Here is a 21746-nt window from a genome sequence, read left to right on the forward strand (position 1 = left end):
TAGAAGTTGGCAAGAAAGCCCATCGCCCCTCTGGGCCCTGCCAGACACATAAACAGCCAATGGCTGGCTTTTTTCATCTCCTCTTTTAAACAGTCCCATTGCAACAGAGCTCTTCCTTGCACGAGGAGGTAAAATATTTGAACGGACTGTATTGCCTGTTCCTAACTGTTTGCCAATGCAGCCAGGCCCCCTCATCTTTGTTTATTTTTTCCTTTTCTGTAGTTCAAGGAAAATAATTTATTAACTTGGGAATTTAAGGATAATATTGTTCCCCAGCCCCACAGCCCCCTGAGGCCCAGGCCAGCCCTCCTGCTCTGCTTGGAGAGTTGAGAGAGGCTTTTCCGTCAAAGGCACAGCCATGGCAAGGCCCAGCCGGATGGAGCTAATGTATTCGCAGTCATGATACGGAGACCCCAAGTGTCTGGAACCCTAGCCTCCCGGGACCATCGGGGCCACGCCATCGACCTGAACCCCCTGGACTGCGCCCCTGTCTAAATCCATCAGGCTTGCTAGCCCTGGTCTTGGACCACTGAATAATTTACGGTCCCGCGGAACGGCGAGCAGCGGGTCACTGGAGTTCATGGGTTAATAACAGGTTTGGTTTTCGATGTCAGCAGCTCTCTTGATAACGTATGAAAGAATCCTATTCTGTTGATTAGATTTTGAAATGGATCAATTTTTAATCAGCCAAACACCTGACTCACTCAATAAGAGTTGCATTGTGGAGACAGGATGGAGGCCGGCTTTATTTACAAGAGTGTTTGTTTTTTGGGGGCCATACGCAAATTCCCACCCAGATCCCTCCTCCTGGAAGAAATTGACCAGATTATCTCCCACCTCAAATGGCAGCATTTGATTCACCTTCTGATTAGTTGGGAAATCCATGGGTCTGTTTAAGAGATAAGAACAGCAGCTAAAGGTTTGATTTAGTCATCCGTGGTTATTGATGGAAAAAGCATTTATTTGCCAATGGAGAAGTTTTGCTTAATGTAACAGCAAGAAGGAAGGGAGGAGACAAAGGGAGTCTGGGCAGTAGCCAGGAGTGGCAAAGGCAGTTTACCTTTGGAGGTAGCTGGGTTTCCAGCCCTGTTCACAGATTTTCAAAACAGTGGTACGGAGGGGGGCAAACAAGCACACTGGATGCATATAGCTTCACTGTGGAGGGGAGTTCTGATCATTTTATTTATCCATTGAGCCCACACTGTGTACCAGGCTCTGTGCTAGGCACCGGGATGAAGCCATTATTGAGACACAGCTCCTGCCCACATAGAGCGTATGTTCTGGTGAAGGACTAAGGCAGGCAGTGAAGAAGAAACAAAGTGTATAATGTCTGAAGTGCTATGAGGAAGCTCTGAAGGAAAATGACAAGAATACCTCATTTTGACTGTGGTCTAGGAAAGTCTCTGAGTGAAAAGAAATGGAAAGTGAGCGCCAAGCAGGAAGGAGAGCAAGGGTGATGGCCTAGAAGCTGGCATGCTGGGGGAGCCACTTAAGACCAGGTGGCAGGTGAGTGGATAACAGAGGGTGAGAGAGAGAGAGAGAGGGAGAGGGAGAAAGAGAGAAAAATAGAGGGAGAGAGAGAGAGAGAGAGAGAGAGAGAGAGAAGGAGAGAGAGAGAAGGGAGAGTGGAAAGGTAAATGGGCTGGATTAGATACGGGAAGGACTTTGGGTTTTACCTGCAGTGCCGTGGGGAGCTCTGGAAAGGTTTTGAGCAAAGGAGTGGCTTGTTCAAGTTTTGCCTTAGAAAAGGTCACCCTGAGGAGAGTGGGCTGTAGGAATGGCAGACTGCTGAGGGGTCTACTGCAGCCATGCAGTGAGCAGTTATAGGGGCGTAGGCCAGGGACACAGCGTGGCGTGAGGTGAAGGGGATGGGTTCTCCCAATTCTGGTCCGTGGCCAGGTGGCTGAAGAAGGGGAGGTGGTGCTTGGGCCCTGGCCTGGCCTGATGAGGCCTGTGACCCTAAGCCTGCGGTAGCTTGGTCCCATGAGAGTGGAGAACACTGCCCATCCTTGGACTGGTCCTCCAGACTTTTTCTCACACTGGAAAAGGTGGGAACAGGGTGGTACAGAGGTTGGGGACTTGGGCTGTGAAGTCATGTAGGTATGAGGGCTTCTAGTCACAGCACTGCCTTTTTCAAGCTAGTGACTTCAGACAAGTTGCTCTTTGCACATATAAGCAAGTGAGAATAATTCTTGGTCTAGAACTTTCTAGAAGGCCTCATAAGAAACTGCCATCAGTGATTGCCCCTGGCAATGGTGTGGGTGGGAGATTGACTTTCTCCTTTATAGCCTCTGAACTTGTAGCCTCTGAACTTTTGCCATGGGCAAGTATTCTGGTCAAAATTGTCCACAGTGTTTGTGACACACCGTGGCATTCATTGGGGTGGGCCTGCCGTGGCATTCGGAGCAAGGATTGGTGTTAGCACCCCTGATTTATAGATGAGGCTCAGAGAGGGACAGCCGCTTGCCTGCAGTCACACAGTTATACCTGATAGGCTCTGGCCCCTTCTTGGGCCCAGACCCCTCTCTCTTTCCAGCTCAGCTTGTCTTTCTTGTTGCTGTTGATTGAGGTCATGGATTTGGTAGGACTTGGAGGAGCTGGACTTTCCCGGCATGAGCAGTGATTTCTCGTTCCCCAGTGCTCTGCTCCAAGAACCATCGATTGGGTGGCTTTATTTATTAGTTTAATCTTTGCACGTCCCTTAGCACCGCTGTTCTTGTACCAGCATTGTCTGACTTTCAGGGTGGGGCAGAAGGGCCTACGTGCACACCTGTGTGTGTGTCTCAGGCCTGGGAGTGTCCGTGTGGCTTTGGGACTGTGGGGGAGGATGCCTCACTTCCCAGCTGTCTTTGGTGACAAGGCAGGCTCTCACAAACATCTTAATCCAGGCATTGCATGCAGTAATTACTTGCTGAGGGATCTCAGTAGGAAGAGCCATCTGATCAAGTGCCAGAAGTCCTGGGGCCTAGTTCTGGCACATCTACTAGCTTGCTGTGTGACCTTGAGCAAGTGTGGTTTTTAGGATCTCAGTTCCTCATCTGTAAGATGGGAATGATGTTAATATCATCCCATTGTTTCGAATAGGCGAGGCACACTCCAACCCCAGGACCTTTGCACTTGATGTTCCCTCTTTTCTCATTTGTCAGCATAGCTTCCTTCTTCACTGGTGCCATCATCACTCATAAGTTACCTTCTCAGGGATGCCTCCTCTGGCCACCCTAACCAAAATTTCACAACACACACACACTTAAACACATATCATTCCTTCCCTTTCTTCTTTTTGCTGCTATGTATTTTTTTCTGCCTTAGCACTTAACATGATTGATCATAGTGTATCTTTTAACCGTTTATCTTGTTTACCGATTTCTCCTATTAAAATATCAGCTCCAGTAGGGCAGAGATTTTTGTTTGTTCTGCTCACTTCCTAGCATAAAATCAGCTTGGCACATAGTAGGTGATCAGCAATTAACTGTTGAAGGAATGAATGAAGTAAATCAATGGAAGACACTTAGAACAGTGCCTGGTACATAGGAAGACTCAATAAACATGAGTTATTATTAGCTAATATTACCTCTAAGCTTTCCTTAGCCTCAGTTTCCTACCCATAAAATGGAGGTTCTGTTGATGATACAACTGTAGAGTTGTTGTGAAGTTTCAGTGATGTGGATATTGAGTTTGGTACAACTCCCAATGTAGTAATTCTTTAATAGAGGAGCTATTATAGTTATAAGTACAAAATGAATAACAAAGGCCCTCTGGCTATGGCAGCATTTCTGGGAAGTGGAGTTAGTGCCTGGGACCTGGAGATCAGCCCTCACCTCCCTGTGACTGGCCTGATTAACTACACACAGTGTGTGTGGGGGGGCGGGGGGGGGGGGGGCACTATCTTCTGGTTGACCTAAGCTGCTATCTACCCAGTGTCCACTCAAGGTTTGCAAATGTCCATGATTCTAGCTTTCTCAAGGAAAATTCATTTGATTTTGTTTTCATGTTTTAAAAAGTGTGGGAGGTGTTTTTTAAGAAGGGAAAGACCAATTGACATTTAACATTCCAAGGAAGCATCTTCAGCACATTGCTATGTGGCTAAAAGCCAGTGCTGAGCAGCACACAGTGTGTGATTTTTGTAAATCCAAAAAGCAGAGCCCACCCCAGCCAAGGGAATAAGATTTGTTCACTGGCTTAGGCCCAGGTCCTGAGCTTCACTCCCAGAATGGAGGAGGGACTCCCGTTCAGGACTCTTAATCGCAAGCAGCAGAAATGGACTCAGCCCTCCACCAAGACTCATGTAAGGAGGGACCTTTCCACCCACAAGAAGGAGCTTCTGATGCTGCCTAGCCGAAAAGGCACGGCAGATGTTCATAACAGTTGGGAGGAGTAGGATGGGATGGGGCGGGGATCCCCAGCTGAAAATAAGGGGTGACTGTTAGATGCATTGGGAATTGGTGCTAGGGCATTGGTCATCCACTATGTGGCCTGAGGCAGAAGTAAAAGCAGATTAGCAGATGCTGTCACCAGTCCCCTGGGACTTTTCAGTGTCCTCTGTCAGGTTTCCACTTGCTGATGATGCATCTCTGTGCCCTGGGGGATTTTGTCCAAAACCACAAGACCACTTTGCCTGAGAGACCAGAAGTGCTGGGATGTACCCCTGGGAGTAGCCCTCAATCTCAGGAATTGGCGAGTGAATACCCCAGCTCCCTCACCCCTGAGTGGAATAGTTCCTGGGTCTCTTTTGCACTTTTTTTTTAGGTGGTGGAGATTATAGGTGATTTTTGCATTTGGCTTTCTTAAGGAGGTTTCTTAGGTTTTCAACATTGGGAATCTATTATTTTGAAATTGGCTCAGTCCTTTGAAATTGACCCATTGCAGAGAGCAGTGATGTCTTCAAAAAGGCTTGGGGGGTGGAGAGGGATTGCATGCAGCCTGGTAGCATCTCTGTTTCTGTTCACACTGTGGACAGAGCAGTTCAGGCTTCTTTCTGCATTGAGGTCAGGAGAAAGGGAAAAGTGGAAATCACAATGCATCATTTAAGGCAAAACTAAGACATTGGAATCAGTCCAATAAAAGGCTGATGGCCTGACCTGGTTTGCATTTGGGGAGTTTTCTGGATTTGAAACTTCAGTGGGAAAAGGGTTTTGAATTAGTTCAATATCTCTTGAACATCTGCTGTATGCCAAGTACTGTGCTGGGTACTTTTTGGGGAGAAATGAGTGAGACCAAGTTTTCCAGAATCTGAGAGAACCCACAAACAGCAGTGACCGAAGTGGACAAGGTGGCAGGTGGCCCAGGGGGAACTGAAGCCCTAGGAGCAGAGGAAAGACAGAGGTTAGATCAGTTGGGGAGCCTTGGAGAAAGGATGGGGCACTGATAGAAGCCTTGAAAGCTGGAAGGCTTGACAGGCTGACAGACGGAGGAGAGTACAGCATGGACAAGGGCCCAGAAGCATGAAGGCCAGGGCCAAGCCTGGGAGAGCACTGAACAGGCCAGATTGGCTCATGTATGGAAGGGAGATGGGGAGTTAGGCTAGGAGAATGCAAGGTCCTGAATGTTAAGAGGGGCTGCTAGATAGCTTGGTGAGCCATGGGGAGCCATAGAAGGTGTTTGAGCAGGAGAGTGAGATGCTTGGAGCTATGCTTAAAAGATTGTTTTTACCAAAAGATTTCTCAGCCTCAACACTATTGACATTTTGTACCATTTGGTTATGGGGGCTGTCCTGCACATTGTAGGATGTTTAGCAGCATCCTTGGTCTCTACCCACTGCTTCTCTCCTAAATGTGACAACCAAAAATGTCTCCAGATATTGCCAAATGTCCCTTGGGGGGCCCAGTATCCCCAGCTGAGAACCACTGTGTCAGACTGAGTGGGAGCAGGGAGTCTAGCCAGAGAGTGTCCAGCATGCAGCTGAACAGTGATGCAGCCCAGAAATAGGGCAGAAATGCAGAAGGAGGGCACACGTGCTCGAAGCCTTTGAGAACAGGAGGAGAAGGCCAGGGATTAGAAAGTCAAGGAGGCCATGGAGGAGAGAAATGTTGGAGCCTGGTCTTCCAGTGGCCAGGACCCAAGGCCCAGGGCCTGATGGGTCTGTGGGGCTAGGCGAGGTGGGTAGAAGATGCTGGGGGAATCCACAGCCCGTGTGACTTGGAGTATCTCTAGGGCTTAACACAAAGTGGGTTCTCGGTAAGGGGGGAGGGTGTTGTTGAATGAATGAATGAATGAATCAGTTATGAGGCATTTTATAAGGACTGTGGTTTAGGAGGGAGCTAAGAGACTATTTTCTGTGCCATTTAGTGAGTACCTACTGGGTGCACACAGGTGGGTCCTGGGCACCTGCATGGCTTCTGATCTCATAAAGATTATAGCCTAGGTGAGGAGGGGATGCTGAACAAGCAAATGCACAGATAATAAATACGTGATTACAGATGGCACTCAGTGCCAAGAAAGAGAAGCATGAAGGAGTTTGTGTGTTGGGTGCCAAGGTTTGGGGGAGGTTCCCCCCGTGGGCTGCCATCGACAGGGTAGCCCACGTTCACCCCAGAGAACCTGCTCATTCAGGGTTGTTTTGGTGGGAACGCAGAGTGACAAGCCACCAATGGTACAGGAGAACAGTGAGAGCAGACCAGACAACAGGACTATTTCCTTGAGTACTGGGCATAACCAGGGAAAGCTTCTTTGAGGAGCTGAGAACAGAAAGCTGAGTAGGAGTTTGCAGACGCAAGTGTGAGGGAACAGCATATGCAAAGGCATCATGGCTGTGCTTGACAGAGACCAGGGTTTATGGGGAGATAGAGCCTTGACCCATCTCCTTAAGTCCTACAAATAAATACGATTTCCCTCCTGGCCTCCGACAGTAAGGACCCAGTTAGTGGGTTGGTGTGGTTGGTGGTGTCTGGGTGGTGGTGAATATTCTCAGAGCCCTGAGACGTAAGGTTTTCTCCTTCCCTTTCCTTCCATTTCTATCCAGTCTGTGTTTCCAAGGGAGCAGGTGGAGGGACCCACAGATGCCCCCTTCCCCCGACACCTTAGCACTTGGCAACCTGTGGATATTTTGAGAGTGTGATTTTTTAGTTCCCTCAGTGCACTCCTGGAGAGAGCAAACTTTTTCCCTTTTTTTTCTTTATAAGGCCGATTAAAAAAATTTTTTTGTTTTCCCCAGAGCAGGCCACCGGCTATTTCAGAAATAGTAAACAGGAGTCAGTGCCAGGGCATAAGTGGTCGGTTTTAATTAGAACATTAAAGTATTTTAACGCTTACACTTTATATTTTTGCGAACTTGATTATATAGCATTTTAAATACCTGTGAACATTTTAAGGACTCTTGGCGATGAATTATTTGCAATTTCACAGGAAACTTCTATTTTAAAAGCAAAATGGTATGCAAGTGGCTGTGGAGGCTTGGCAGTAGCAACTACACTGTATAATGAGGAACCACGTGATGGGGGGTTGGCAGACGGCCCGCCATTACCCAGGCTTCCTGGCGACCCCCTTCTGGAGAGGCTCCTGCTAGGTGCAAGGGATTCATGGAAGCCTCAGGGTCCAGCTTGGGTCCCCAGCACCTGAGGATTCTCCATCCCCAGAATGTGTTTCAAGCGTATCCCTCGATTTCTCCCTCTCTCTCTGCTACTTGGGGTGACTGTGCCCCACCCAGCATTCAACTCTTAAAACACAAATCGGTCTTGCCACTCGGTTGCTCAGAAGCTTTCAGATGACAGTCAAGGCTCTCATTAGAGTCTGCAGGCCGTGTGTATTCGGCCCTGCTGGCCTAGCCCCATCTCTTCCTGCTGTCCCTCATGTCACCACAGCCCAGGCATACAGGCCTCTCACCATCCTTTTTTGCTCTGAATGTTATTGAGTGTCTGCTATGTGCCAAGCATTGTTCTGGACACTGGTGACGTAGCAGGGAACGGGCCAGCAGAACTCCTTGCCTTTGTGGGGCTGCTGTGCTAGTCAAGGGAGACAGGTGGCAAGGAAACAGATGGATACCAAGTGTGAAAGGATGGGGAGGGGTGCTGGTTTTGACGGGGGTTGGCGGGGGAGCGGGAGTGGCGGGGATTAAGACGGGGTTAGGAGGTGACATTTAAAGGCTTCCATTGAAATGGGAGGGCAAGCCGGTGGTGTGCTAGAGTTGGCTTGTGCAGCCTCATGAGAGCCAATTGCCCCCATCTCTTCCCAGCTCCTATTTGGTGACATCTGGTTAGTTGCTTGAATTCTGCCATGTTGGGAGTATTTACACCATGGAAATGGTAGATGTCACAAATTAGGGCTTTTTTTTCCAGAGAGCTGCTTGTTAAGTACTTATCAGCACACATCTGGAGCAGGTCATGCAGAAAGCCTGGGAGGTGTTCCATTCCCCCATAGGGAATGTGTTTGGAAGACTTGAGGAACATTATGAATTGGACTGAGTGAGTAACAGGGAATGTGAATGAAGACCAAGCCAGAGAGTTCCTTAAATGTTTTTGGTTTCTGAAATAGTCTAAGCTTGTTTGTGCCCCAGGAACTTTGCACATGCTATTCCTCTGCCCAGGATGCTCTTCCCATGGCTGGTTAAATCAATTCCCATCTCCTCCAAGAGAAGCCTTTCCCAACCAGTTTTGCTAAAGTACATTTACCCCTTTATTCTTATATCAGCACCCTCTGGTCCCTTTGCTGGTATTTGTTTCAATTTGTAATTGGATATTGGGTTTATTGAGTTAGAGTCTGTTTCCCCCATTGCAGTGTAAACTCTGAGAAGTCTTCTTGCTCCCTGCTGTCTTCCCATCTTCTAGGAAGGGCCCACACAGAACAGATGTTCAGTGCATTATTGTCAAATAAATGAATGTTGATTGGAAGCTTTTTCCGTGGCCAGCATTGATGTGAGAGATGTGTTAATCACGTGAGGTCAGAAATCAGGAACGGAAGCAGCTGACAGAGAAGTCAGTTCCTACCTTGTGCCCAAGCTGATTCTGGTAGCATAATTCCTAGGTCCCTTCTACTTAACCTGGAAGAACACAGCAGCAAGTTGAGGCCTCTCTAATAATGGGCACAGTAATCGTCCCCCAGCTGCCAACCCCTGCCAGTGAGAAAGAACAAGCTGCCTGCTCCTGCTGAAGACTTTGGAGACATTGGAGTTTAAATATTCCTATTATATCATGGATGGCATTTTTATTGTCACAAGAGCAATGGGTGTCAGGAGTTCAGGACTTAAGATGAAGCTCATTTCATGATGGATAAAGTACCAGTAGGGCATCTGGAACCCTGTGGCCAAAGGTGCATTGAGGAGAGAAACATTTTGGTCACAGGGAATAGGTTTGGCTGACCTGATTATTTCATTTTACAATGATGAGAGCTTAGAACAGTGATTGAGGTGATCAGCACTTAGGTCTCTCATAGTTAATGAGGAACTGTCCAATTTATATTGGAGACAGTTACTGCCCAGGGCCCCTAATGAAGTGTGTGGTATGCGAGAGAGGAAGACCCTTAACATCACAGAAGTGGGTGTGGATAAAAGGGGAAGATTTAGTCCATTGTTTAGTCCATTGTTTAGTCCATCAGAGCACCTCCCTCTGTCCTTGAGGGTTCAAATCCTGCCCCTGCTCTTCTCAGCTGTATGCTCTTTGGCAGGTTGCTTAGCCTCTTGTAATTCAGTTTCCCCTCCTGTAAAATGGGCTAATAGTGCAGTTGTCTCAGGGAGTAGTTTATGGCTTAGGAGGATTTAAAGTGTTGATGTATGTGATAAATCTCAGAACAATGCAGAACATGGTAAACACTCAAGAAATGTTACTGTTATTTGAGCTGTCAGATAATGGTATTGGTGCTTCCAAAGCCTGTGAAATGGGAACATTGTAGGCTTATTCCAGTATAACAAGACCTTCTTAAAGAAGATACCCTGAAAAAAGTTTCTACAGAATTTTCTGGCTCTTCATCTTGAGGCAATGCAGGTTTAACCAGAAGGTAATGTATTCAAGTGCTTAGCACTTGACCCAGCTTATGGGAGCAGCCACTAATTTTATCATTAATCAGAGAACTTTGTCCATTTCTGTGTGTATTACTGTAGACTTTGCTAGAAGTTATCTGCCCAGTTTTTCAGTTTTGTATTACTGGGGAGGGCAAGAATCTGTCTCATTTGCTGCTCTGTCCTTGGTGCCGAGAAAGCACCTGCACATAGTAGATGCTAAATAAATATTTGTTGAATGAATGAAATTGTATGCCTATAGGGGTTTAAAACTGAAAGGCTGTATCCCAGAGAAATGAAAACTTAAACTCACACAAAAACTTGCACATGAGTGTTCACAGCAGCTTTATTCATAATAGTCCTAAAATAGCAACCCAGATGTTGTTCAGCAGGTCAGTGGTTGAGCAAACCGTGGTATAGCCATACCATGGAACACTATTCAGCAATCAAAAGGAATTAACTATTGATACACTAACAACTTGGATGAATCTTGAAGGAATTCTGCTGAGTGAAAAAAGTCTGTCCCCAAAAAGATGACATACTGGATGATTCTATTTACATAGCATTCTTGAGAAGACAAAGAGAAATGGAGAACAGATTAGTGGTTATAGAAATGGAGAACAGATGAGGGATGGGAACAGGGAGGGAAGCAGGTGTGGTTATAAAAGGGCAACATGAGGGACCCTTGTGATGATGGAATGTTCTGTATCTTGACAGTATCAATGTCAGTTCCTGGTTGTGACTGACTACGTACTAGTTTTGTAAGTTATTACCATGGGGGAAAGTGAATGAAAGGTACAGGAGATAGATCTCTGTACTCTTTGTTATGATTACATGTGAGTCTACGGTGATCTCACAATAAAACGTTCAATTGTTAAAAAGTGAAGGACTAAATGCGTTTCATTAAATATTAAAAATACAGTGGCCTTAACCCCTACTATGTGACACATTGATTCACATCTTTTCAACAGCTGAGTGAAGTAGGTGGATGTGATGTCACCATTTTATAGGGAAGGAAACAGTCTCAGAGAGGTTAAAGGACTTGTCTGAAGACACACAGCAGGCAGATGGTGGAGATGAGACTCAAACTTGGGAGTGTCTGGCCTCAAACCCTGAGTTCTTTCCTCTAGTCATGCAGCTCTGAGTCTCTGTGGTTTGGATGCTGAGCAGAACCAAGAAGCTTACCTCCTTTGTGCATCATCATATGATATCTGACCACGTAGTTGGGCACCGTAGATGATCTCTTAAGTGACTGACAACTCTGTAAGGAAGAAATAGCCAAGAGTCTGCCTGGGTTTCCTGCCTGACTGCTCCTGAATGACCTGCTGACCTCAGGGGTCACGATCCTTTCCCAGCTCCCCTTCTTTGCCTTATACAAGGATGTCAAAGTGTTCATTATTGGTGTTTTTGTGCCCATTTTACTGTTGGGGAGACTAAGGCACAGGACAGAAAAGGAAACTGGTGGTTATTTCAAGTGGAACAAGTGTGGCCTCTCCAGCTCTAGCACTCTCGGGTGGTGATCATAGTTCCTTTGATTGGTCTTGCACATTTGCTGTTCCCAGGACATCTTCTGCCTGTGATGCGGTGGCCTCGGGCACAGGTTCTGCAGGTAAAATCTGGCAGTGTTGAGGTCAAGTGTTTGCTCTGTAGATCACCAGACTTTGGCCTAGGACAAGTGTTTTCTCTTCTCCAAACCTCACTTTTATCATTTGAGAGTGGGATAATAATGAGGATTAAATAAGAAAACAGGTAACACTTTGTAGGGAACAAAAATCACTGGCAGTATCTGAGGTCTAATCGGGAACTCTGATCTGTCTACCTTGAGGCTCAGAGCTCTGAGCAGAGTATGCTAAGAGGAGCAAAGTTCCCTCCCTAGATGAGTTTCCCTGACATGGCTCCTTGGGGCCTGTGTTCTCCTCCACCTGAGTTGTGCTTAGCTTTTGGTTTCATGAGCAGGATGGCACATGCTTTAATAGGGGCCACCCAGAGCTCTGATCTGGGAGGCATCCTGCAGGAGGCACCACTTAAGCTGAGAGCTAAAAGATGACAGTGTTGCCAGGTGAGTAAGAGGAAGGAAAGGGAAGGGCATTCCAGGGAAAGAGAACAGCAGATGCAAAGACTCAAGAGTCAGAAAGTTCGTGTGCTTTGGGGAAGCTGTAACCAGGGCATGAATGCTTGAGCATTAAATAGGCCCAAAGCAGAACCCAGTCACTCTGGCCCTCAGTCTCCTCTGTTAAAACAGCCCAAAGTAGGCTGGAGGGATCCCAGGGGGCTCATGGCCAGGTGTGGAATTTAGACTTCATCTTGAGGACAAAGGGGAGCCATGGAGGGTTTAAACAGAGGGGTGATACAGCTAGACATACACTTGACAAAAGTGGCTCTGGCTGCTGTGTGGAGTGGAGGGATGTGGAGGCTGGGAGGCCAGGGTGGAGGCCGCTGCAGCATCTTGGTGAGCAACCATGGGGGACTGGAACAGGGTTGTGGGAGTGCATCTCAGTAGAAGTGCATGAATTCAGGACATTTGTCTATGTGGAATTGACAGAGCTCAGCAAGGGACCAGATGAGGGAGCATCTTGGGTGAGCCAGATTTCTTACTTGGGTTCTAGGCTAGGCCACTTGGAGGAGGCCCCTTTATCTGTCTATTCCATGGTCTCATCTGTAAAATAGGGGTAATCTCCATCTCCCCATCTCTTGGCATCTTTGGCCTCAGTGAGGGTCAAATAAAATGTTCCTTAAGGTGTTGCCTCAGAATAAGCAACAAAAATCCCCAATTCCAAACCTCACCCAGAGGCCATGATATCTCCAGGGGGACGTGATGTTAAAGACACAACTCCCTTATTTTGTCCAATGGTTTTCCAAAGTGCCACAACTTGATCAGCTTAACACACATATGCCAACTATTGTTTTTTCTTTTCTTTCTTTTAATGGTAAAGACCGGCTTTGGGCTCTCCTCCCTTCTTATGCTTATCTCACGAGATGTGCTGAGAAACAGTATCATCACCAAACAGCAGGTTCCAGAGCAAGCATGAACCAGCATTTATGGAGCACCTACTGTGTGCCGAGTCCTTCCTGTGTGTTAACCTCCTTTTTCTTCCGGATTAGGAGTGATGGAGTCCAACAGACCTATATGTCTGTCTGTGCCACATTCTAGCTAACTCCAGCCACTGCCAGCCTTAGTTCACACATCTGTGTAAGGGATCACTCTAGACTCACCTCAAAAGGTGGCTGAATAAGATAGTGAGCCCACTCTGGACAGGGACCAGGTGACTGGGCACAGTGCCTGGTAGAGAATGGCCTCAGTAAGAGGCAGCTGGCAATAAATAACCCTTAAGGCTAGCCTTGCTGTTCCTGTTCGCAGGAAGGAAATGAGATTTACAGCCCCAAAGCCACCGTAGTGGATATCCTGACTCAGCCGTGTCCTTTCCAGGAAGGCCTGGAGGAGACACAGCTGGGATTATCACTGGCCAAGGTCAAATGTGACTGGATGGTCTATGTTCCTCGCTGTGTTAGCTCCTTGAGAAACAATGAGGACACTGAGGGGTATGAGTTGGGCCACCTTGTCCTGGTTGCCCAGCCAAGAGGGCCCATTTTTATTCTCACCCCAGCCAGTTTGGAACCTTCTAAAAGCCTAGACAGTTGTTGGCCACGATTCTGTACACATTCTATAGAATAGGCACTGTATTAGTTTCCATGACAAAGTGCCATGAACTGGGGGCTTAAAATAACAAAAGTGTATTCAGTCATGGTTCTGGAGTCCAGAAGTCTGAAATCAAGGTGGCAGCAGGGCCGTGCTCCCTCCCAAGGCTGTGGGGGAGGATCCTTCCTTGCCCCTTCTACCTCCTGGTAGCTGCTGGCAGTCCTTGGCTTTCCTTGGCTTGTGGCTGCATCGCTCGTTTCTGCCTCCCTTGTCACATGGCTGTCTTCTCTGTGTGTCTGTCCTCTTTTTCATTAGAGTGAAGGCTCACCCTAACCCAGGATGACCTCATCTTTACTAATTACATCTGCAAAGATCTATTTCCCAATGAAGTCACAGTATGAGGTTCCAAGTGGACATGAATTTTAGGGTATCCTATTCTTCCCAGTACAAACTTCCTTTAGAAAATGTTGAGAGTATCCTTTTCACTCTGATCTTTGTGTGGAGTTCTGTGAGGAAGCGAGGAAGAGGTATGGGAATGACTCTCCTGCCCCCTCACTCCCCCCCCCCCGCCCCCGCCCACCCATGGCCAGGAAGTATTAGTCCTAAGTGTGAAGCTGACAGCAAAGCTGAGCCCTGAAGTCTTTGTTGTAGTCAGCCAGTGGGGAAGAGGAGCAGAGGCTTCTGAGTGGGGCTGAGCTGAGGTCTGGGGCCGTTCATGCTTCCTTGGTCTTCGACAACTTGTTCTTCCCTGAGCCTCAATTTTGCACTCTGAAAATTGGGGATAGTAACAGCACCTTCCCTACTAATTGTGAAGACACCACATGTATGATTTTAATGCTAGGGACTGCCAAGTCAAGGCCTTATTGTTTGGACAGAGAATCTGGGGCTGGGAAGATGGCTGTGACCTTAAGTGGTTGGCCTAGAATCAGGGCTGGCTGTGCTGCTTCAAGAACACTGCTTCCTCCTATCAAATCCAGCCCTAGTCTCTGCCAGCACTTGGCTAGGAGGGTCTGAGCCCTTTAACAGTAGAATTTAATGAGTATAAATGTAGAAGTCCATCTTCTCAGTGACCCTGTGAGGCATAGACTGCTGCAAATCCCCACTTTACAGATAAGGAGACTGAGGCTCAGGCAAATTTAGTTACCTGCCCAAGACTACACAGCTAAAGGTGGTGGAGCTGAGATTCGAGTACAGGTACATTCAAGTCCACTTTCTTGATTCCCTTTCCCTCTCTTAGGCTCCTCCATGCCTCAGCTTCCCCATCTCTAAAATGGCATGTCCTCCAGGTTCCCAGCTTAGAGGATCCTTCCTCCGGCAGAACTGTGCTGAGTCCAAGGCCCAAAGGGTTATATAAACCCTCATTTGCCCAGGAGGGTGTCTCAGCTTCCCCGTCTCCTGTCCCTCACACCACAGCAACTTGAGATTTTTACACAGACGGGAACTGTGTGTGGGGTGGTGAGCGAGCAAGTGTGTGTGTGTGTGTGTGTGTGTGTGTGTGTGTGTGTGTGTGTTTGCAACAAATATTTTATAATAGACAAGCCTCGTCTGCCACTTCTAAAAGTAGTGAAAAAAAAAAATACTTTGAGAAAGTAAAAATAACCCAGAGCCTGAGTCACTGGAGTCATTGAACTCAGCCAGAACTGGCTACTCTAGCTGTGAGTGCTTGGGCACACTGAAGGGCAGTGGGTCAGGGCCAGAAATTTGGGGGTGGACACCTGGGCTTTTAGGGGAAAAGTCCCAGTGGTTATTTTGCAGGTGAAATGATTGTCCATCCACCCTTTTTTCCCCACGCATTAGGAAATGTCTCCCTGAAATGCTGTGTCTTCTTTCTCTTTTAAAAGTGACTTGACAATTGATAATTTTGCCCTAGTGACGGGCACCTTAGAGCTTTTATTTCTTAGAGGCCAAACATTGATGTTGTGTGAAATGGGAGCTTGGTGGAGCTTTTGTGCGGATCTCGAGCTTCCTGAAAAATTTATTTACTGTGACTGTGATCCGCAGGAGCGAATTGATGTTTATCTATAGTCGTTCATGCCAGCAAAGAGGGGAAAAATGCATAACTGCACTTTCCTCGGAGGTCTTGCGAGGCTGTTTAAATAAGTATCTAATAGTGAACTTTCAATAGCAGACAGGCAGCTTGATGGACAGGGTACAGTGTATTATTAACCATAAGCAGGCTTAATCTTTCCCCCATGTTTTAGAAGAAGCTTTATAACCTTCTGGCCAAGGAATTCATGAGAACCAGGTATTTGAAGCTAAGCAAAATTATCCTGGCCGTTCCAGTGGCAGAATCGATAATTCTGAGAGCCGCATGAAGGAGGGGAACCAGAGGCTGCGGCTGGGCCCCGAGCAAGCAGCTCCGGCCACCTCCTTGTGGCCAGAAGGTCAGGAGAAGTTTACAGGGGCCTAGAGCTGGCAGGGGGAGGCAAGGATCATGCCGGGAGCCTGGCTTTCCTGCCAGGTAAGTAACTTCTGTTGCCTTCGTCTTGGAGGGCCCGTGGGGATGTGTGTCTTCCCGTTGGGCCCTGGTTACGACAGTGCCCAGCCATCTGTGGCACCCACCATTTTTAATAGAAAGGATTGATGTGATTGTCCAATGAATGTCTGTTTTGCTCCTCTGTACAGAAGTCTTGTGTAACCAGGAGGGCTTTCTTGATCTCTGGGAGAAGGTGAACTCTCTTTTTTATGAAGTCCTCTCCTAGTCACCCAGCTGGCCTCATCACCCTCGGTAGTGATAGAGCCTTCAGTGTCTGTCTTACCCCCATTAGCTGGTCAGCCGCAAGAGCACAGGGACTCATCATGTTCATCACAGTATCCCCAGCCCTGATCACTACCTGGAGTTTCTTACAGGCTTGGCCACTCTTTGTTGAACGATTGGTGTGGGTTTTGTGAGGAGGAAAGTGTTGTGGTTAAGAGCATAAAGGTCAGATAACCTTGGAATCAAATTCTGGTCTGTTACCTGCTGTGTGTACTCAGGCAAGGGGCTTGCCCTCTCTCGGTCTTTGTTTCCTGGTGTGTAAGATGGGTTACTGGGGGAGATGATTTTACCATTTTAAATCTCAGTTTCCTGTTTATAAAATAAGCATAACGATGCTACCTTCCTGAAGAGGCTGCTGAGGAGTAAAGGAGAGAATGCTGGTGGAGGAGCTAGCGTATAAGGTCCAGTATAAAGCTGGTGTTCAGAAGTTACGGCTGTTACTGTTATTAATGTTTTATTAATATTACTTTTGCTCTCGAGGCACCTGGGTGGCTCAGTCAGCTGAGCATCCAACTTCGGCTCAGGTCATGATCTCATGGTTCGTGGGCTCGAGCCCCGTGTCGGGCTCTGTGCTGACAGCTTGGAGCCCGGAGCCTGCTTCAGATTCTGTGTCTCCTTCTCTCTCTGCCCCTCCCCCACTTGCGCTGTCTCCCTGTGTCTCTCAAAAATAAATAAATGTAAAAAAGATTTTAAAAAATATTACTCTTGCTCTCCATGACACAAGGGAAGTCATAGCCTCTGTCCATTTTGTCTGCTTTGAGCACTGTTGCCCCCTTTCAGGGTCTCAAAGCCATCATGGGGGAACATGCTCAGGCCTATGCGGAGTCAGGAAATGCTGGTCTAAAGTGCTTGGCACTGGAAGTGGCCTGGGATGAGCCCACCCCCACCACCCCCATAAACTGTGGGAGCTCTCTGCTCGGTGCTGGAGCTGTGATCTGCCTCCGGAGCTCAGGCCCTGAGCCCCCAACCCCCCAGGGTGGTGCAAGGGTGCAGGGGCTGAGAAATTTCACATCCCCCAGAACCAGATAGAGCTGGCAGCAAATTGGGGGCAGGAGGCAGTACAAGGGGCTTGGCGACACCTGACAAGAATGGCTCATGGATGAGTGACAGCCCCTGGATTATCTGAGCCACTGAGCGTGCTCTTCCCGACCCAGCGCTTGTCGTACTCCCCCCCCCCCCCCCCCCCCCCCCGCCCCCAGTGTGGAGAATCAGGAGCTGCCAGGCCCTCAGAGCATTATCATTACCGGAGGCTGGTTAGCACTCTTGTCGCTGCCTGGGGAGTATAAAGGGGAGCCTTTCTCAGTGGGTATAGGAGGGTGTGGGGGAACCACAGTGTCAGGTTCCCTAACTGCCTGGGCTAAGGCTCTTTGTTTGCCCTAGGCTCCTCTCTTCCCCGCTGGCCTTTCTTCCTGCTTTCCAGAAGCTAGTTAGGTTTGCCCAAATTATCATCATAATGCCCCTAATGTGTGGAGTAGAGTAGGAGGCCAGGCCCCATGCTGGGTGTTTCCTGTGCGGGACCTCAGGAGTTTTTATTACTTGCACACACTTTCTAGATGAGGGAACTGAGGCTCAGAGAGGTGAAGTCACTTACCCAAGGCCACGTGGCATTCTCAGCACGTGTCCCTCTTCTATGATGTTTTAATTTCCCGCTTCTGAGCCCAGCTGCATGTCCGGCTTTGGAAGGCAAGTCCAGTTTAGCCCCCGGGGCTGGTTTATGAGCGGAGCTGGAGTTGTTCAGGAGACGCAGCCAGAGGTAGTGGGGGGCAGCAAAGGTCTTGCCTTCAGAAAGCAAGTCTTTTTCTTCAAGATAAAGTATCAGGTCCTAAAAGTAGGGTCTTGCCAACCCATTGGGCAGAAAGGATCCTGTACTGAGGATCTTTTCTGTCTCCTTTTCAGGGTCCCATCTGTCTTTAAAAACCCACACAGCCTGCCTCATGCTAACCCTGTCCTGACTCCTGCTGTGACAGAGCTCCAGGAAAGTGATGGGGTTGGGGGACAGGTAGGGGAATGGGACACAGGACATGGGACTCAGACCCATGTTGTTCTGGGCTGAGTGTGAGAGTCTCAGATACTCTCTGAAATGATCCCTATCATGACCTCTCTGCTTCCTGTGTCATCTCTGAGGGACCTTCCCCACCACACTGCTCATATGCTGATCCCTAAGCCCTCTATCTCCAGACCGGAGCATGAGGAGTTAGGGAGCAGAGGCATCTAGATCTCTCCTTTTGGCTTGGTTTATTAGAAACAAACTAATATGAGAGCTTATAGCAAGGCACGAGGCCACAGGGAAGCTTAAAAATTATATTCATCACAGCAGTAATCACTAATACATATTAATGTGTCTACTCTGGGCCAGATCTGCAGAGCCCCTGGTTAAATAAGATGGGACTCCTACTCTTAAGAGGGTCACCAGGGAGAGATGACCACCCATGACAGCATAAGATGGAGGTTTTCTGTGGCACAGGATATATACTATACAGGTTCACAGAGAGCCAGGAGCTGGGATGGAGCGCCAAAGGAAATGCTTGCAGCAGGTCTGGAAAAATGAGTTTTCCAGGCAAGGAATTAGGGTAGCCATTCTACATCAGGGAACAGCATCAGGCATCGGGAACAGCATGGGCACTGGCACGAGAGGTTGAGAACCAGGGGCATTGAAGACTGGTGAGTCATTTAATTGGAGATCAAGGTGAGCTTGGAGCGGGTGGTAGGTTTCAGGTCAGGCCTCCTGGGCCACTGGGTTCAGTTTGGGCTTTTCCTGGAGACTCAGGGTAAGGATTCTGGGGGGTCAGTTCTAAGAGGTACAGGAAGCCTGTGACAGGATCTATTACCTTTTGCGAGGAGCCCTCAGGTCACTGCAGGGAGGAGGGATTGTCAAGGTAACAGCTGTCAGGGAGTTTGGTTGGGGGGAGCTCCTGCTACCATCTACACCTGTATCTTAAGGGGGCCTGGGCCTGGCAGTGGCCCTGGGGCTGCCCAGGAGAAGACCAACGTAAGGACATTTCAAAGGGAGATTCAAGAGGCCCTGGAGGGAGGCTGCTGTGAGCCATCTGCTGGCATTTCTTTTTCCCACCCCATGTTTTTATGCTTGGGATCTGTGGAGCCTCAGTTGGTAATATAGTGATGTGTAAACAGTTGGCAATGGCTGGAGGGGGCTGTACCCCCAGCCCCAGGGCAGAGCATACAAGAGGTGGGAGCTAATGTCATGTCCTGTCTATAACAAGGACTTACCTAGGTCTCCCTTTCCTGGTTTCTCTGTGTGATTCCAGAGGAAGAAGACCACAAGCCACACCTTTGCCAGCATGAACTGTTTGTTCATGTATTCATTCAGCATCCACCTATTGGGCTTATGCTGTGCCCCGTGCGGGGAGACCTGGCGAGTATGGCCTATTGCTCCCTGCCCTTGGGGAGCTCCTAGTCATAGCCACCGGAGACAGACTGCAGACAGGCAGGTGAAACCAGCCTGTGAAGAGCTGTCCCCTAAGCGGGGAGCCCAGGAGCCTGTGGGAGCTGAGGAGAGGCGCTCAACAAAATCTGGGAGGCTGAGAATGCTCCTGGGAGGAGGCTGCCTGCATTATAGCTCAGTGAAGGTAGGAACTTGGCTGCCCCCTTCGGTATGGGATCCTCAGACCCCAACAATGTGGGGTGAAGTGACTAGGAAGCTGAGACCTGAAGGAGAACCAGGCACAGCTCTAGGGAAGAGACTGGAAAGTGTATTCTAGGAGGAGGGAACTGTGGGGGCAAAGGCCTGGAGGTGGGCTTTGCGGAAATCACCTGTCGAGAGTGCCTGGGACCTCAAGGGTGAACAAGAGCTGTGGGGCAAGAGCTGAGGCTTGAGGCTAGATGCTACATTTTAGGGTCTGGGCCTCTGAGCTCATACAAGTAGCTCACTTTTCCCCCAGACTAACATGTGGTTTCCCTTCTCCCTTAAGCCCTCACCAAGCCTGGAAATTGGATTGGGTCACTACCAGAAGGTGTGAGCTGAGACTTGAGTTTGCAGGCGGGGTGAATTGTGGAGAACGGCACCCCAGTTCACACCGAGCCCCTTGTTTGTTGGGGGGGGGGGCAGACCCACCATTTGAAAGCTGCCTTTCTCATTGTGTGGTGCTCATATTGGAGGGCAGGATTGGATTCGCAGGGGTCCTGGCTGGAGTGAGAGAGAGTTCTTCAGGGGAAGTTTGGGGGGTATCTCTTTGCTTTATCCTGTGTGCCCTTCCTGGGATCCCATGAAGATGGTGTAAAGTAACACCCAGGTGGCCTGCAGGTCCCCAGGTCGCACTCATCGCGCAGGGTGACTTGCACGCGTGGGGTTCAAAGCCTGGGACCCTGCACCCCCTCACCACCCAGGGCGGCCTGCGGGAGGCCCAGCAGGCGAGTACCGTCTGGCTAGCTGGAGAGCCAAAGAGGTAATGCTAATGTCTTTTAAAATTAGAATGAAAATGTTTATTGCAGAGAGCAGAACCTGCGTCAGCGCGGAGTCCTGTGGGAAGGGGACTGCTTTATCGCAGCCTTTCGGTTTTATTTTTGCACATTCGCTTTTTATTTGCTGTTGGTGCTGCTTGACAGGCCCTTAGCGTGGGCTCAACTGCCAGGCCAGGGCTGGAAGGACAGCACCGCCGCCTGTGTCTGGACAGTCCTGCCCAGGGTGAGTGGCAGGGTCTGCCTTCGGGTGGGAGATCTTCGGGATGTGAAAGCAGGAGGCTGTGACTTGAGTGTGTGTGTGTGTGCGCGTCCTGCCCAGTGTGTGTACCTGTGCGGGTCCCTGTATGTTTTTCCCTGTGTGCATTGTGGCTCTGGGGGGTTGTCCACATGCAAGAGCAAGTGCGAGTCTTTGTGTGTGTCTGTTCTTGAGTTGTGTGTGTCCTTCTGTGTCTTTATGTGTCATGTCCGTGGGTGTGGTTGGGTGTGGCTGGGTATGGGTCTGGACAGGTTTCTCTGGGACTCTGCCTGTCATTTTCTGTGTGTGGATGTGTTTCAGCATCTTGGAGGGGCACAGGAGTGTGTGATCATGGGTCCCTATGCCTGTGTGTGGGGATGTGCACATGAGCTGGAGGAAAGTGTGTGTACATGTGAGTGTGTGGGAATGCATTTGAACATGTGGGTTTGTACAGGGGAGTGTATCACATGGGGGGTTATGTTGTATGAGGGCATGTGTGCATGTGAGAGCATGTTGTGTGTGAGCACACATTGTGTGTGAGAGTGTGAGCCATGCTATGTGTGGGTGTACATGTGTGAGAGAATGTATGAGAATGTGTGTCATGCATATGTTGCATGTGAGAGCATGTGGGATGCTCTCCTGTCCTCTTGCATATGGAGCCCCCGGCAGAGCCATCCTTGGGTAATAGCCTGTCAGGAACCTCCCTGGGTTTGAGAACACAGCACTGCAGTGCCGTCGACAGGCAGCCAGGCTCCCCGCTGGCCTCAACGTG

General features: G+C 48.8%; 1 protein-coding gene across 10 annotated transcripts in view; it reads left to right on the forward strand.

Moving 5' to 3' along the window:
• CUX2 (cut like homeobox 2) overlaps window positions 1-21746 on the forward strand; it is a 327139-nt gene that overhangs the window by 100049 nt on the left and 205344 nt on the right. The window contains exon 1 of one of the 10 annotated variants that reach the window (XM_081790679.1): window positions 20885-20962. The exons of the other annotated variants lie outside the window; for them this stretch is intronic. The gene's annotated coding sequence lies outside the window, so the exon portion shown is untranslated. Of the gene's footprint in view, window positions 1-20884; window positions 20963-21746 lie in introns of those variants that run through there. 10 annotated transcript variants of the gene reach the window in all.

The sequence above is a fragment of the Panthera onca genome, chromosome D3 (genome assembly GCF_046562875.1).
Source record: "Panthera onca isolate mPanOnc1 chromosome D3, mPanOnc1 haplotype 2, whole genome shotgun sequence".
NCBI lineage: Eukaryota > Metazoa > Chordata > Mammalia > Carnivora > Felidae > Panthera > Panthera onca.